General features: G+C 42.0%; 1 protein-coding gene across 1 annotated transcript in view; it reads right to left on the bottom strand.

Moving 5' to 3' along the window:
• pth1r (parathyroid hormone 1 receptor) overlaps positions 1-14,521 on the bottom strand; it is a 186,753-nt gene that overhangs the window by 17,587 nt on the left and 154,645 nt on the right. The gene's annotated exons all lie outside the window — the stretch shown is intronic.

The raw sequence follows: 14,521 nt of genomic DNA, 5'->3' as shown, positions 1-14,521 counted from the left end.
GCGGTGATAAAGTGCAACATAAAAATACACTGAATAAGTACAAATACAAATAAGGGCATGCACAGAGTTAAAAGTCCAGATGCTGGAGGATGAAGTGAAGGGCCAGGTTAATGGCGTCGTCTCCAGACCAATTGGCTCTGTAGGTGAACTGCAGAGGGTCCAGGAGGGGGGAAGTGAAGGACTTGAGGTGGTGCAGGACCAGGCCCTCAAATGACTTCATGACTACAGATTTCAGCGCCACAGGTCTGTAGTCATTAAGTCCGGTGACCCTGGGCTTCTTGGGGACGGGGACAATGGTGGACAGCTTGAAGCAGGCTGGGACGTGACATGACTGAGGGAGGTGTTAAAGATGTCTGTGAAGACAGGAGCCAGTTCCTAAGCACAGTGTCTAAGGGTGGAGGGAGAGACACCATCTGGGCCTGAGGCCTTACGGGGGTTTTGCTTCTTGAAAAACTTAGTCACGTCCTGCTCCAAAACTGTGAGGGCAGTGGGGAGGAGGAGGGGTCCGAGGTGGGTTTGACTGTAATGTCCATGAAGGTGAAGGAGGTGGGGAGGGGTGTGAGACCTCAAACTTCACATAAAAGCTATTTAACTCTTCTGCTAATTGTTTGTTGTCCGCAGCAGGAGGGGCTTTGGGCCTGTAGTTGGTGACTTGCCTAAGACCTCTCCAGACAGAAGCAGAGTCGTTGGTGGAGAAATGCTGTTCCAGACGTGTATTGTACTTCGCTTTAGACTTTTCCACCTCTTTGCTAAACGCATACTTGCTACACCTGTAGCCGTCATGATCTTCGGCCCTGTAAGCCATCTCCTTTACCCTCCTTAAATATCCCAGTCTGGATGTGAACCAGGGTTTATCGTTGTTAAAAGTCACCCTGGTACATGATGGAATGATACTGTCCTCACAGAACTGAATGTATGACGTCACAGTGTCTGTGTACTCATCCAAACTGTCTGTGGCAGCCAAATCTTTTTTTTTTTTTTTTTAAGTGCCTTGATTCTAAGCAATAAAAACACCTGCAAGAGAATAATAGAGGGTAGACAGGTTTAATGCTACACTGTGGAACATTCCAGGCGAAGCAGGAACACTTCCACAGAGATGACGGTTCTGAAAACCTTTTAAGGGTCAGAATGTGAAATGAGTCACAAAGTTTGAAAAGGCTCTGACTGAAATCTGATCTAATGTTTCCTCATCAGATACAGACCTGGAGTTGTGTTTTGTTTTATTCACACAGATTTAACACACAAACCCTGCATATTTAGGCGGAGTTCTCTCCAGAATGCTGCTGCTCGGGTCCTGACTAGAACCAGGAAGTACGAGCACATACAGTGAGGCAAATAAGTATTTGAACACCCTGTGATTTTGCATGTTCTCACACTTAGAAATCATGGAGGGGTCTGAAATTTTCATTTTAGGTGTATGTCCACTGTGAGAGACATAATCTAAAAAAAAAATCTGAAAATCACATTATATGATTTAAAGTTTTAAATATTTTTTTTGTATGTTACTGCTGCAAATAAGTATTTGAACACCTGAGAAAATCAATGTTAATATTTGGTAGAGTAGCCGTTACAGTTTGCAGTTATAGAGGTCAAACGTTTCCTGTAGTTTTTCACCAGGTTTGCACACACTGCAGGAGCGATTTTGGCCCACTCCTCCACACAGATCTTCTCTAAATCAGTCTGGTTTCTGGGCCGTTGCTGAGAAACACAGAGTTTGAGCTCCCTCCAAAGATTTTCTATTGCGTTTAGGTCTGGAGACTGGCTAGGCCACTCCAGAACCTTGATATGCTTCTTACGAAGCCACTCCTTGGTTATCCTGGCTGTGTGCTTCGGGTCATTGTCATGTTGGAAGACCCAGCCACGACCCATCTGCAATGCTCTAATTGAGGGAAGGAGGTTGTTCCCCAAAATCTCACAATACATAGCCCCGGTCATCCTCTCCTTAATACAGCGCAGTCGTCCTGTCCCATGTGCAGAAAAACACCCCCAAAGCATGATGCTACCGCCCCTATGCTTCACAGTAGGGATGGTGTTCTTTGGATGGTACTCATCATTCTTCTTCCTCCAAACACGGCGAGTGGAAATAAGACCAAAAAGTTGTATTTTGGTCTCATCTGACCACACGACTTTCTCCCATGACTCCTCTGGATCATCCAAATGGTCATTGGCAAACTTAAGACGGGCCTAGACATGTGCTGGTTTAAGCAGGGGAACCTTCCATGCCATGCATGATTTTAAACCATGACGTCTTAGTGTATTACTAACAGTAACCTTGGAAACGGTGGTCCCAGCTCTTTTCAGGTCATTGACCAGCTCCTCCCGTGTAGTTCTGGGTTGATTCCTCACCTTTCTTAGGATCATTGAGATCGCACGAGGTGAGATCTTGCATGGAGGCCCAGTCCGAGGGAGATTGACAGTCATGTTTAGCTTCTTCCATTTTCTAATAATTGCTCCAACAGTGGATCTTTTTTCACCAAGCTGCTTGGCAATTGCCCCATAGCCCTTTCCAGCCTTGTGGAGGTCTAGAATTTTGTTTCTTGTGCATTTGACAGTTCTTTGGCCATGTTAGTATTTGGAGTCTTACTGTATGGGGTGGACAGGTGTCTTTATGCAGCTAACAACCTCAAACAGGTGCTTCTAGTTTAGGATAATACGTGGAGTGGAGGTGGACTTTTTAAAGGTGGACTAACAGGTCTTTGAGGGTCAGAATTCTAGTTGATTGACAGGTGTTCAAATAATAATTTGCAGCAGTAACATGCAAATAAATTATTTAAAAAAATCATACAATGTGGTTTTCATATATATATATATATTTTGATTATGTCTCTCACAGTGGACATGCACCCAATATGAAAATTTCAGACCCCTCCATGATTTCTAAGTGGGAGGACTTGCAAAATCACAGGGTGTTCAAATACTTATTTGCCTCACTGTAAGTCCTGTGCTCAGATATCTTCACTGCACTAAACATGGGGAATCAGAGTTTCAGTTTTACGCAGCTAAAACAGTCTTCCTGAAGATGTGAGACAGGCCTCTATTTTGACAATGTTTAAATCCAGGCTCAAAACAATTCTGTTTAGCCGAGCATATGACTGAAAGGTTTTATTCTGCACTCTTCCGTTTTAATGTTAATTTTATGATGATTATTTGTGATTATTTATGTTTTGATTTGTGTGATTTTACTGTCCTTCTTATTCTGTAAAGCACTTTGAATTACTTTTAATACAAATTGTGCTATACAAATAAACTTGCCTTGCCTTTTGTTCATTATGAGTTCAGTGTTTGTTCATACTTTATTAAAGTTATTAAAGGTGTTTCCATTCTTTATATTCTTTAATAAAAACGCAAACTCCAAATCTCACTGTCGAAGCACAAACATTCTTGTCACAAGGGGCTAGAGTACAATAACACACACACTGATTTGAAAAACAATTGTCCTGTATTATTACAAATATGTTTGGGCCTTTGTGGGTCACATTTAGGCCTCTGAAGGTCGCGTTTGGGCCTCTGCAGGTCGCATTTAAGCCTCTGCGGGTTGCATTTAGGCATCTGAGGGTTGCGTCTGGCCTCTGCGGGTCGCGTTTGGGCCTTTGCAGGTCACGTTTGGGCCTTTGCGGACCTATCCTCGTCACGTTTGGACCTCTGCGGGGTCGTGTTTGACCTCTGTGATTCATGTTGGGCCTCTGCATCTCGCATTTGGCCTCTACTGGTCATGTTGGGCCTCTGCGGGGTCAGGGACAATGTATCAGGGGTCAGGGATGATGTGTCAGGGGTCAGAGATGATGTGTCAGGGACGATGTGTTAGGATCAGGGATGATGTGTCGAGGGTCAGGGGTGATGTGTCAGGGGTGATGTGTCAGGGGTCAGGGACGATGTGTCAGTGTCAGTGATGATGTGTCAGGGGTCAAGAGGAAAGGGATGATGTGTCGGGTCAGGGACGATGTTAGTTAGTTACTTTATTGTCCCCGAGGGGAAATTTGTCTTCACAGTCAAAAACACACAGAGAAAAACGCCATACATACATACAATGCCACACAAACACATCACATATATTGGACAAACACAAAGGCAGGTAATTGACATTGTAAAAGTGCATAATGATAATTAGAGTTCCGTAGTCTATAGATTGTTCAAGTTAATAATGGCTGTGGGTATGAGACGCGTGAAGCGTGCTTTGTTACATCTGAGAGTCCTGTATCGTCGTCCTGAAGGCAGTAGAGTAAAGTACCGGTGCAGTGGGTGAGTGTGGTCCTGTGTTATTGTCTGTGCTATACGAGTGATGGCTTTAGAGTTTAACTGTGACAGACTGGGAGTAGGGAGACCAATGATTTTTGCTGCTAGGTGGGTTATTTTTGTAAATGAATTACGGTTTTTAACTGTGAGCATGGTAAGAAAACATGGTGAGCAGTACAGTAGGACAGGTTGGATGATGCTGGTGTACAGAATAAGCAGTAGATGTGGTGAAACATGGAGTCCTTTGTCAGTGTCAGTGATGATGTGTCAGGGGTCAAGAGGAAAGAGACGATGTGTTAGAGGTCAGAGACGATGGGTCAGTGTCAGTGATGATGTGTCAGGGGTCAAGAGGAAAGAGACGATGTGTTAGAGGTCAGGGACGATGGGTCAGTGTCAGTGATGATGTGTCAGGGGTCAAGAGGAAAGGGACGATGTGTCAGGGGTCAGGGACAATGTGTTAGGGGTCAGAAACGATGTGTCAGTCTCAGGGAAGATGTGTCAGGGGTCAGGGGCGATGTGTCAGGGGTCAAGAGATAAGCTACAGTGTGTCAGTGTCAGGGACAATATGTCAGGGTCATGAACAATGTGTCAGGGTCAGGGACAATGAGTCAGGGGTCAGAAACGATGTGTCAGTCTCAGGGAAGATGTGTCAGGGGTCAGGGGCGATGTGTCAGGGGTCAAGAGATAAGCTACAGTGTGTCAGTGTCAGGGACAATATGTCAGGGTCATGAACAATGTGTCAGGGTCAGGGACAATGAGTCAGGGATATTCTGTTAGGATAAGGGACGATATGTGTTAAGGGTGAGGGACGATGTGTCAGTGTCAGGGACCATGTGTGAGGGTTCAGGGACCATGTGTCAGGGTCAGGGACCATGTGTCAGGGATGATGTGTCAAGGGTCAGGAACCATGTGCTAGGGGTCAGGGACAATGTGTCAGTGTCAGGGACGATGTGTCAGGGTCAGGAATGATGGGTCAGGAATGATGTGTCAGGAGTCAGGGATAATGTGTCAGTGTCAGAGATGAGGTGTCAGGGTCAGGGATTATTATTAGGCCCGAGCCTGGGACTCCGTCCCAGTGAGGGACTCATTAAAACCGCGTCCGGAGCATGGAAAATGGCAAAAATCAAGTAGTAAACACGCCCCGACATGGCAGTGAGTGGTGTCAAAAATTAGAACTCGATGAGCTCTAATTGTCACAAAAGACCCCGAGAAAAAATAACGAAAAACGACTCGGTAGCGCCCCCTCAAACTTTGACTTTCATGGGGCCAATGGGAGCCTGACTCGGAAAAAGTCAACGTAAAAATCTGAAACTCACATCAAAAAATAGAACATGTCGGGACATGACAAAAATGATATTATGGCTCCGCCCTAAAATGTACAGGAAGTCAGCCATATTGGATCAAACACAGGAATGACAAAAGTGCACACCCTCGCATTATAGACATTTTCTCACAGTTTTCATCACAAATACTTCAAATTTGGCCAAATCCCACTAAACACATGTGTGATTAAAGATTATCAATAACATTTTGAATATGACTTTGTGTGTGGTCAGGGTGAATTTTCAACAAAATCGCAATATTCGGAATATTTAAAAAAAAAATATTACTCTTTCACACATTTTTTGTTGGGAAAACGCTAATACAGCGTTTATGCACATTTGTGAGCTGAACGCAATGATATGCAAATCAAGGCACTCTCTCACAAAATGGCTCTCTAGCGCCCTCTTCAAATTTCAGTTTCAAAAATTCATAGAAGACAATCGATTTGTCGTGGACTTCACAGGGCCCTTATTTGTGATGGAGCACAATGTGAGAAAGTCACATGACTGTAGCTGTTATGGTTTAGGAGAAAAATAATGGGTGGAAAAAAAATTTCCATTATTAGGCCCGAGCCTGGGACTCCGTCTCAGCGAGGGACTCATTAAAACCGCATCCGGAGCATGGAAAATGGCAAAAATCAAGTAGTAAACATGCCCCGACATGGCAGTGAGTGGTGTCAAAAATTAGAACTCAGGGATCTCTAATTGTCGCCAATGATTTCGAGAAAAAATAATGACTCGGTAGCGCCACCTCAAAGTTTGATTTGACTTGTATAAAAAAATAGAACATGTCAGGACATGACAAAAATGATATTATGGCTCGGCCCTAAAATGTACAGGAAGTTGACCCTATTGGATCAAACCAGGGAATGACAAAAGCGCACACCCTCGCATTAAGGACATCTCCTCAGACAGTTTTCATTGCAAACACTTTAAGTTTGCCAAATCTCATTAAACCAATGTGTGATTAAAGATGATCAATTACATTTTGAATATGTCTTTGATTGTGGTCATGGTGAATTTTCAACAAAAAATTTGGAATATTAAAAAATATATATTTGTCTTTCACAGATTTTTTGTTGGGAAAAACCTAATACAGCATTTATGCACATCTGTCAGCTGAACACATTGATATGCACATCATGGTGCTATTAAAAAAAAATGACTCTCTAGCGCCCTGTTCAAAATTCATTTTCAAAAATTCATAGTAAACAATCAATTTGTCGTGGACTTGTAACAGTTTGTCAATCAAAGTACAAGAATGTGAGTTGATCTGGTGGGGAACAGGAGACGGGGTGCAGGCCAGGATCCGAGGGCAGAGCAGGCGGCGCAGCGGAGCCAACAGTGCGGGCGGCACGAGGAGCAGAGCATGAGCCGGGGTCCGGGAGCGTGGGGTGCGGAGACGGAGACAGGACAACCAGGAACAGAACCAGGAGCAGAGAGCGGAGCGAGATCCAGAGGCGTAGGGTGCAGGGAGCGAGACTACACAAGACTGTACTGGAGTGGAGAGGCAGGGTCAGAGCGGAGCCGGGAGCGCGGAAGCCGGGAGGGTCCAGAGAACCAGGTCTGAAGGGTAACATACAGAAAACCAAACGAGCAGGATACAAAAAGGGCAAAACTGCAAAAGCAAGACAGGCAGAAGTATTCACGTGAGACACGCGGACGTTCTGGTCCTCGCTCCTCTTATCCACAGCAGCAGGCGTTGACTGCGCTGATGGGCTGCAGGTGCACGCGGTAGGAGCCAGGGGCTCAGCCCAGCTCCGGCAGGTGGAGGAGGAAGCGAACAGGGTAGGAGGCAAAACAGGGACCAGGAAAGTGCGGATCGTGACACTGGGACAACGTCCCAGCGAGGGAAAAATCAAGTAGTAAACATGCCCCGATATAGTAATATTTCAATAAAATATCTCTCTTTCACACATTTTTGTTGGGAAAAAGCTAATACAGCGTACATACACAATGATATGCAAATCATGGCTCTATCTCACAAAATGACTCTCTAGCACCCTCTTCAAATTTCATTTTCAAAAAGACAATCGATTTGTCTTGGACTTGTGAAAAAAATCACAGGGACCTCAATTGTGATGGGGCACAATGTGAGAAAGTCACATGACTGTAGCTGTTATGGTTTAGGAGAAAAATAATGGGTGGAAAAAAAATTTCCATTATTAGGCCTGGCCCTGGGACAACATCCTGGCGACTCATTAAAACCGCGTCCGAAGCATGGAGAATGGCAAAAATCAAGTAGTAAACATGCCCCGCCAGTTGGTGGGATCAAAATTAGAACTCCACGATCTCTAATTGTCACAAAAGACCCCAAGAAAAAATAAGGAAAGACGACTCGGTAGCGCCCCCTCAAACTTTGATTTTCATTGGGCCAATGGGAGCCTGACCTGGAAAAAAGTCAATGTAAAAATGTGACATTCACATCAAAAAATAGAACATGTCAGAACATGACAAAAATGATATTATGGCCTCGCCCTAAAACGTACAGGAAGTCGGCCATATTGGATCAAACCTGGGAATGACAAAAGCGGACACCCTCGCATTTAGGACATCTTCTCAAAAAGTTTTCATTCCAAACACTTCAAATTTGGCAAATCATGGCTCTATCTCTCAAAATGACTCTCTAACGCCCTTTTCAAATTTCATGTTCGAAAATTCGTAGAAGACAATCGATTTGTTGTGGACCTTTCACAGAGACCTTATTTGTGAGGGGCAAAATATGAGAAAGTCAAATGAGTGTAGTTTTGATAGTTTAGGAGAAAAATAATGGGTGGAGAAAAAAAAGTCATTATTATTAATATACTAATCGCTTTGAGACCATTTTTGACCCCCTTAACGTTAACAAAAAGTAAATTTTATTGTACTCAAAATTCAAGTTTGGTGAAAAATAAATTATTATCAAAAAAAAAAAATCTTTCAAAATGACTCAATAGCGCCACCTCCAAATTCAAAATATATTAGGGCAATGAGAGACCTTTTTCACTGCAGACAAATGAAATTTAGTACAAGCATAGCACATATCAAGACAAGTAAAAAATTATATTATAACCCCACTCTAAACCCTACAGAAAGTCAGCCATTGTGGGCGGAACCCCATTTTTTCAAAATTTTCACTCTCACATTTGAAGTTTTTACACCGTGGATTTTCATGCAAGAAACTTGAAAATTGGTCAAAATGAACTAGATCTATGTGGGAATATAGACTACTCTCTTGAATTTTTCTAAGTAAAAAAATGTGGGTGTGGCTAGCCTGCAAAGAAAAAAGACGTTTTTTGAAGTTTTAAATGGCCCGTAACTCAAACATTTCCTGGCATTAATATACGTTTTGTTCAAATTCTTGTTCTTAATGTAATGATATACAATTTTCATAGGTCAGACATTATATTGCTCCACAGCGCCCCCTTACACTTTTGAATAGGACCAAAAAAATTACTTTGTCAAAAACATTTGAAATTTGGCATGGACATCTGGCTTGACAAACTGAACAAAAAAGCCAATGAGAACATACCTTTTTTGGAAATCTGTTGCCATGGCAACGTCTGACATTTCTCATTAAAATACATGTTTTTGTTGTCAACTGGGAAGAAAAAAATTTACACATACTCCCCACATCATACCGAACATACCTCTATTACTAACCGTGCAGGCGTGAAAATGTCTGAAATGCTCTCATTGGAATGAATGGAGTAGTATTACTCAGTCTCTGATTTTGGTGGGGAGGGGCGATGTAAGCAGGAACGAGAGGCAGGAACTCCATGGTGGCATGTAACCCGTGGTCGCAAGGGCCTTAATCACTGCTTGCAGCTTTAATTATTGGCCCTTGCCACTCACGAATTGATGGCAAGGGGCATTGTTCTTCCTCAGTTTCTTGTTATTATTATTATTTTTCTGCCCAAACTCTCGCAATTTTCACCCTCTGAACGTCGACGAAAAGTCCCACAGAGGGGTATAGGATCGACCGGCTCGGTGAAAAATTTCATAAAATTGGCATCGCGACAATGTCCGATGCACACCAGCTCGACGGCGCCACCTAGAAATTTTTAGATTTTCAAATTAATAGGGAGGCCCGACTCAGATTTGGACGAAATTCGCACCAGTGATAGAGCTCATGGAGAGAAGCAGAAAACACAGTTATAGCACTTTGACAGGTAGGAAGTCCGCCATATTGGATTAAATATTCGCCACTTCATTCGCAGCGTGTTTTCAAAACGTATTTAGTCCAAGGTTTTTGGTCCAAATGAGCTCAGATTTCACATGCCACATCGAGACACATGGGTTTTCATAAAACATCCACGTTCGCCTGTACGCCGCCGCTGAAAAATGCCTTTGTTTCCTTATGCGGAATTACATCATGATTGGAATGCAATATTAATATTAATCAAAATGAACACTATAATGCCCCCTACCTTAAAGGTGAAACACCAACATTATCTAATTCCTATGAAATTTTGGGAATCGATTGGTGGCATGAGAAGAACCAAAAAATTACATTATGGCCATGGGTCATTTTCCACCGTTGGCCACCAGGGGCCCAAAGACTCCAAAAAAAAACAAAACACTGAAAAATACGTTACACGCACAGGCATAGGTCCACACTCATTATTTTTTTGGTGTAGCTCGCCATCAAAATATTACTTCATTATTGGATTGAAATTCCCACACCACTTTCACATACGTGAAACCTATCTGGTCCTAGGTTTTTCTTCCAAATAAACTCAAACTCCACATACAGCATGTACACATGTTGATTGTCAATAATCATCTATGTTTTGTGGATATTCTTTATGGTTTATGTGTCGGATAGCGGCTGGGGGACAGCCGGGCGGGGGGAATGCCACATGGGGGCGGTGGCTTGTCGAAATTCGCACCAGTGATAGAGCTCATGGAGACAAGGAAAAAAATCCCATCATAGTGCTCCCCTATGATGGACAGGAAGTTGGCCATATTGGATCAAAAATTTGCCACTTTTTTTGTAGCGTATTTCCAAAATGTATCTAGTCCCACGTTTTTGGTCCAAATGAGCTCAGACTTCACATGCCACATCTAGACACATGGTTTTTCATAAAACTTCCACATTTTCAGAAAATTCCACACCATTTGCCCGTAGCATGCAGCTGAAAAACGCATTTGTTTCCTGTTTTTTCAATGTCCTCTCACTACCACGGGCGTTGCCCTACAGAGCTCACATTCACATCACATATGTGGAATCATGTCATGAATGGAATGCAATATTAATTTTAATAAAAATGAACACTATAGCGCCCCCTACCATCGACGTGAAACGTCAACATTATTGGTTTCAGATTAAATTTGGGGAATAATTTGATGCTTAACGTGGACCAAAACAGTATATTATGGACATGGGGTGCAAAGACTAAAAAAAAATATAATTGAAAAATGTCACGCACATACAATGGACAATTAAGTCTAATAAAACTGAATACTATAGCGTCCACTATAGTACATGTAAAAGAAACAACTTTGTCTGATTGGCATGAAACTTGGGGAGATAACTGTAGGCCTCAAAACTTCCCAAAAAGTCTATTACACCATACTTGTATTATGCACGAGGTTGCCGGTGCAAAGCCACAAAATTGGCATAGCGAAAATGTCCCATGGCAAGGCAAGTTTATTTGTATAGCACAATTCGTACACAAGGTAATTCAAAGTGCTTTACAGAATAAGAAAGACATTAAAATCACACAAATCAAAACATAATCACAAATAATCATCATAAAATTACCATTAAAAGAGATGAGTGCAGGATAAAAACCTTTCAGTCATATGCACAGCTAAACAGAACCATTTTGAGCCTGGATTTAACATTGTCAAAATAGAGGCCTGTCTCACATCTTCAGGAAGATTGTTCCAGGTTTTAGCAGCATAAAACTTAAACGCTGATTCCCCATGTTTAGTCCTGACTCTGGGCACCAGCAGGAGGCCTGTCCCTGAAGTCCTCAGAGTGCGAGATGGTTCATATGGCACTAACATGTCAGAGATATACTTTGCCTTACTTTTTGAAACTAGCAACTGATTTTGTGGTAGAACCTCTGACAATTCTTTTCAACCTTACAATCGAAAGCAATTTTAACTAATTATAGACCAATATCTAATCTATCAGTATTGTGCAAAATTCTTGAATCTCTTGTAAGTGAGCAATTAAAAGACCTTTTAGTTTCCAATTCAATCTTGTCAAAATATCAGTCAGGCTTTAGAAAAAAAAAAAAAACATAGCACTGTTACAGCTGCAATGAAGGTGATAAATGTTATTTGTGTTGCTCTTGACAAGAAACAATATTGCGCATCACTTTTTATTGATCTGTCAAAAGCATTTGATACTGTCGATCATGTTGTTTTAAAGACAAGTCTTCTTCAGTCAGGACTGTCAGAGCAAGCAGTTGATTGGTTCTCTAATTATCTGAGTAATAGAACCCAGTGCATTAAATATGAAGTTCTATGTTCTGAATTGGCTACTGTCCACAAGGGGGTGCCACAGGGTTCTAGATTAGGTCCCCTCCTATTCATTATTTATATCAATAATTTGGGACTCAATGCAAATATACATTTTTATGCTGATGACACAGTTATTTACTGCTGTAGATCAACTCTTGATCAGGCCATTGAATCCTTGCAGAAAACCTTTGTTGCTGTCCAGCAATCTTTACATCAACTAAAATTAGTTCTCAATGCTGATAAAACAAAGCTTATGTTGTTTTCTAATTGCAAGAAGAGGCCTCATACAATCCCCACAGTGTCCACTCTTGTAGGACACAACATAGAGGTGGTTCATGAGTATAAATACCTTGGTGTATTGATGGATGACTCTCTTTCTTTCAAACCACACATGGAGAACCTTGTCAAGACACTGAGATTAAACTTGGGTTTTTATTTTCGAAAGAAGCTGTGTTTTTTGTTTGAAGTAAAGAAGCAACTTGTCGCTGTGACTTTCCTCTCTGTGTTGGATTATGAAGATCTGTTTTATATTAATGCTTCAGCTCAATGTCTTTGAATGGTTGACACTGTTTATCATGCTTCGTTAAGGTTCATTACTAACTCTAAAGCAATGACACATCACTGTGAGTTGTATTTTCGAGTGGGATGCCTGCCCTGGCCATTCGAAGGAGGACTCATTGGTACGGTTTTATTTATAAGGCAATGCTTGGACTACTGCCGACCTACATCTGTTCCTTACTGTCACAGAGAAGGGCTGATTCTTATTCTCTTCGTTCACAAGATTATGTGTTGCTCTCTGTTCCATTTGCTCACACTGAACTGGGCAAAAAGGCTTTTGTCCACTCTACACCTTATTCATGGAACATGTTGCAGATAGACTGGAACTTGACAGAGCTGATTTCCTTGAATGCTTTTAAATCTAAACTGAGAGGTCTCGAGGCTGACTCCACAACATGCACTTGTCTTTTTCTCTTATCTTGTCTTTTTAATTATGTAACTGCATTTTTTATTTGCTGCTGCCGCTTGGCCAGGACTCCCTTGAAAAAGAGGTTTTTAATCTCAATGGGACCTTCCTGGTTAAATAAAGGTTAAATAAATAAAATAAAATAAAATAAAGCCTGGCTTTGACAGTATACCTTTGATTTTTGCAATGTTTTTTAGATGGTAAAAAGCTGCAGATGTTATTGATTTGATGTGTCTGTTAAAGTTCAAGTCTAAGTCCATTATTGCCCCTAGATTTCTAGCCTGATTTGAAGATTTTAGAGAGAGAGAGAGATTGGAGGTAACTGCTAACACTTTCTCCATGTTTCTGTGGGCCAAAGATGATGACTTCAGTCTTGTCTGAGTTTAGCTGAAGAAAGTTGTTTTGCATCCATACATTGATCTGTTGAATGCAGTGGCAGAGTGAATCCAAAGGTTCGTATTCACCTGCTGCCAGTGAGACATACATCTGAGTGTCATCTGCATAGTTGGGGTAGGACACATTATTGCTGCGTATTAACTGGCCTAACGGCAGCATGTAGATATTGAACAACAGGGGTCCCAGGACTGAAACCTGGGGCACCTCACAGGTCAGGGACATTTTATCTGAGATACATTTACCAATTTCTACAAAGTACTAACTGTTTTCTAAATAAGACTTGAACCAGTTTAGTGCCATACCAAGATGCCCACCCAGTCCTCTAGTCTCTGTAAGAGGATCCCATGATCCACAGTGTCAAAGGCAGCACTCAGATCTAACAGGATCAAGACTGAGACTTTGCCTGCATCAGTGTTCATGCAGATGTCATTTGTCACCTTGATAAGAGCAGTCTCAGTGCTGTGGTGTGGTCTAAACCCTGATTGGAAGACATCAAAGTAGTTGTTAATTTGGAGGAAGTTAATAACAGCTTTTTCTAGGACTTTGCCTAAAAACAGCAGATTTGAGATTGGTCGATAATTGTTCAATGTTGTGGCATTAAGACTGCTCTTCTTTAGGAGAGGCTTGATAACCACAGTTTTTGAAGCGCTTGGGAATGTTCAAGATTGAAGTGACATATTAACTATGCAAGTGAGTGGTGATAGCAAACTGTTGAGCACAGGCTTTAGACGTTTAGTGGGTAACACATCGAGGCAGCATGTAGATGAACTCAGACTGGTGACAGTCTCTTGGACAGTTTTGTCAGTTACAGGTGCAAAGTGAATCAGCTCTAAGTGTCTAGGTGGCTGCTGAGGTGTTATTTCCGTCGTGGAATTTATGGTATTTTTAATGCCCTGAACCTTGTCATTAAAGAACACTGCAAACTCATTGCACTTTAATGTGGAAATTAGTTCCAACGGCAGTAGAGCTGGGGGGTTTGTTAATCTGTTTACTGTTGCAAAAAGGATACGAGAGTTGTTACTGCAACTTCCAATAATGTCAGAAAAATACCTTTGCCTTGTTCTACATAAACTGTGGTTGTACATGTGCATCTTTTCTCTGTAAATCTCATAATGAACCAGGAGCTTTGACTTGCGCCATTCCCGCTTGG

This window comes from Periophthalmus magnuspinnatus, chromosome 17 (genome assembly GCF_009829125.3).
Source record: "Periophthalmus magnuspinnatus isolate fPerMag1 chromosome 17, fPerMag1.2.pri, whole genome shotgun sequence".
Classification (NCBI taxonomy): domain Eukaryota; kingdom Metazoa; phylum Chordata; class Actinopteri; order Gobiiformes; family Gobiidae; genus Periophthalmus; species Periophthalmus magnuspinnatus.
The sequence above is the reverse complement of the archived record's forward strand: the minus strand, read 5'-3'. Positions and strand labels throughout refer to the sequence as shown.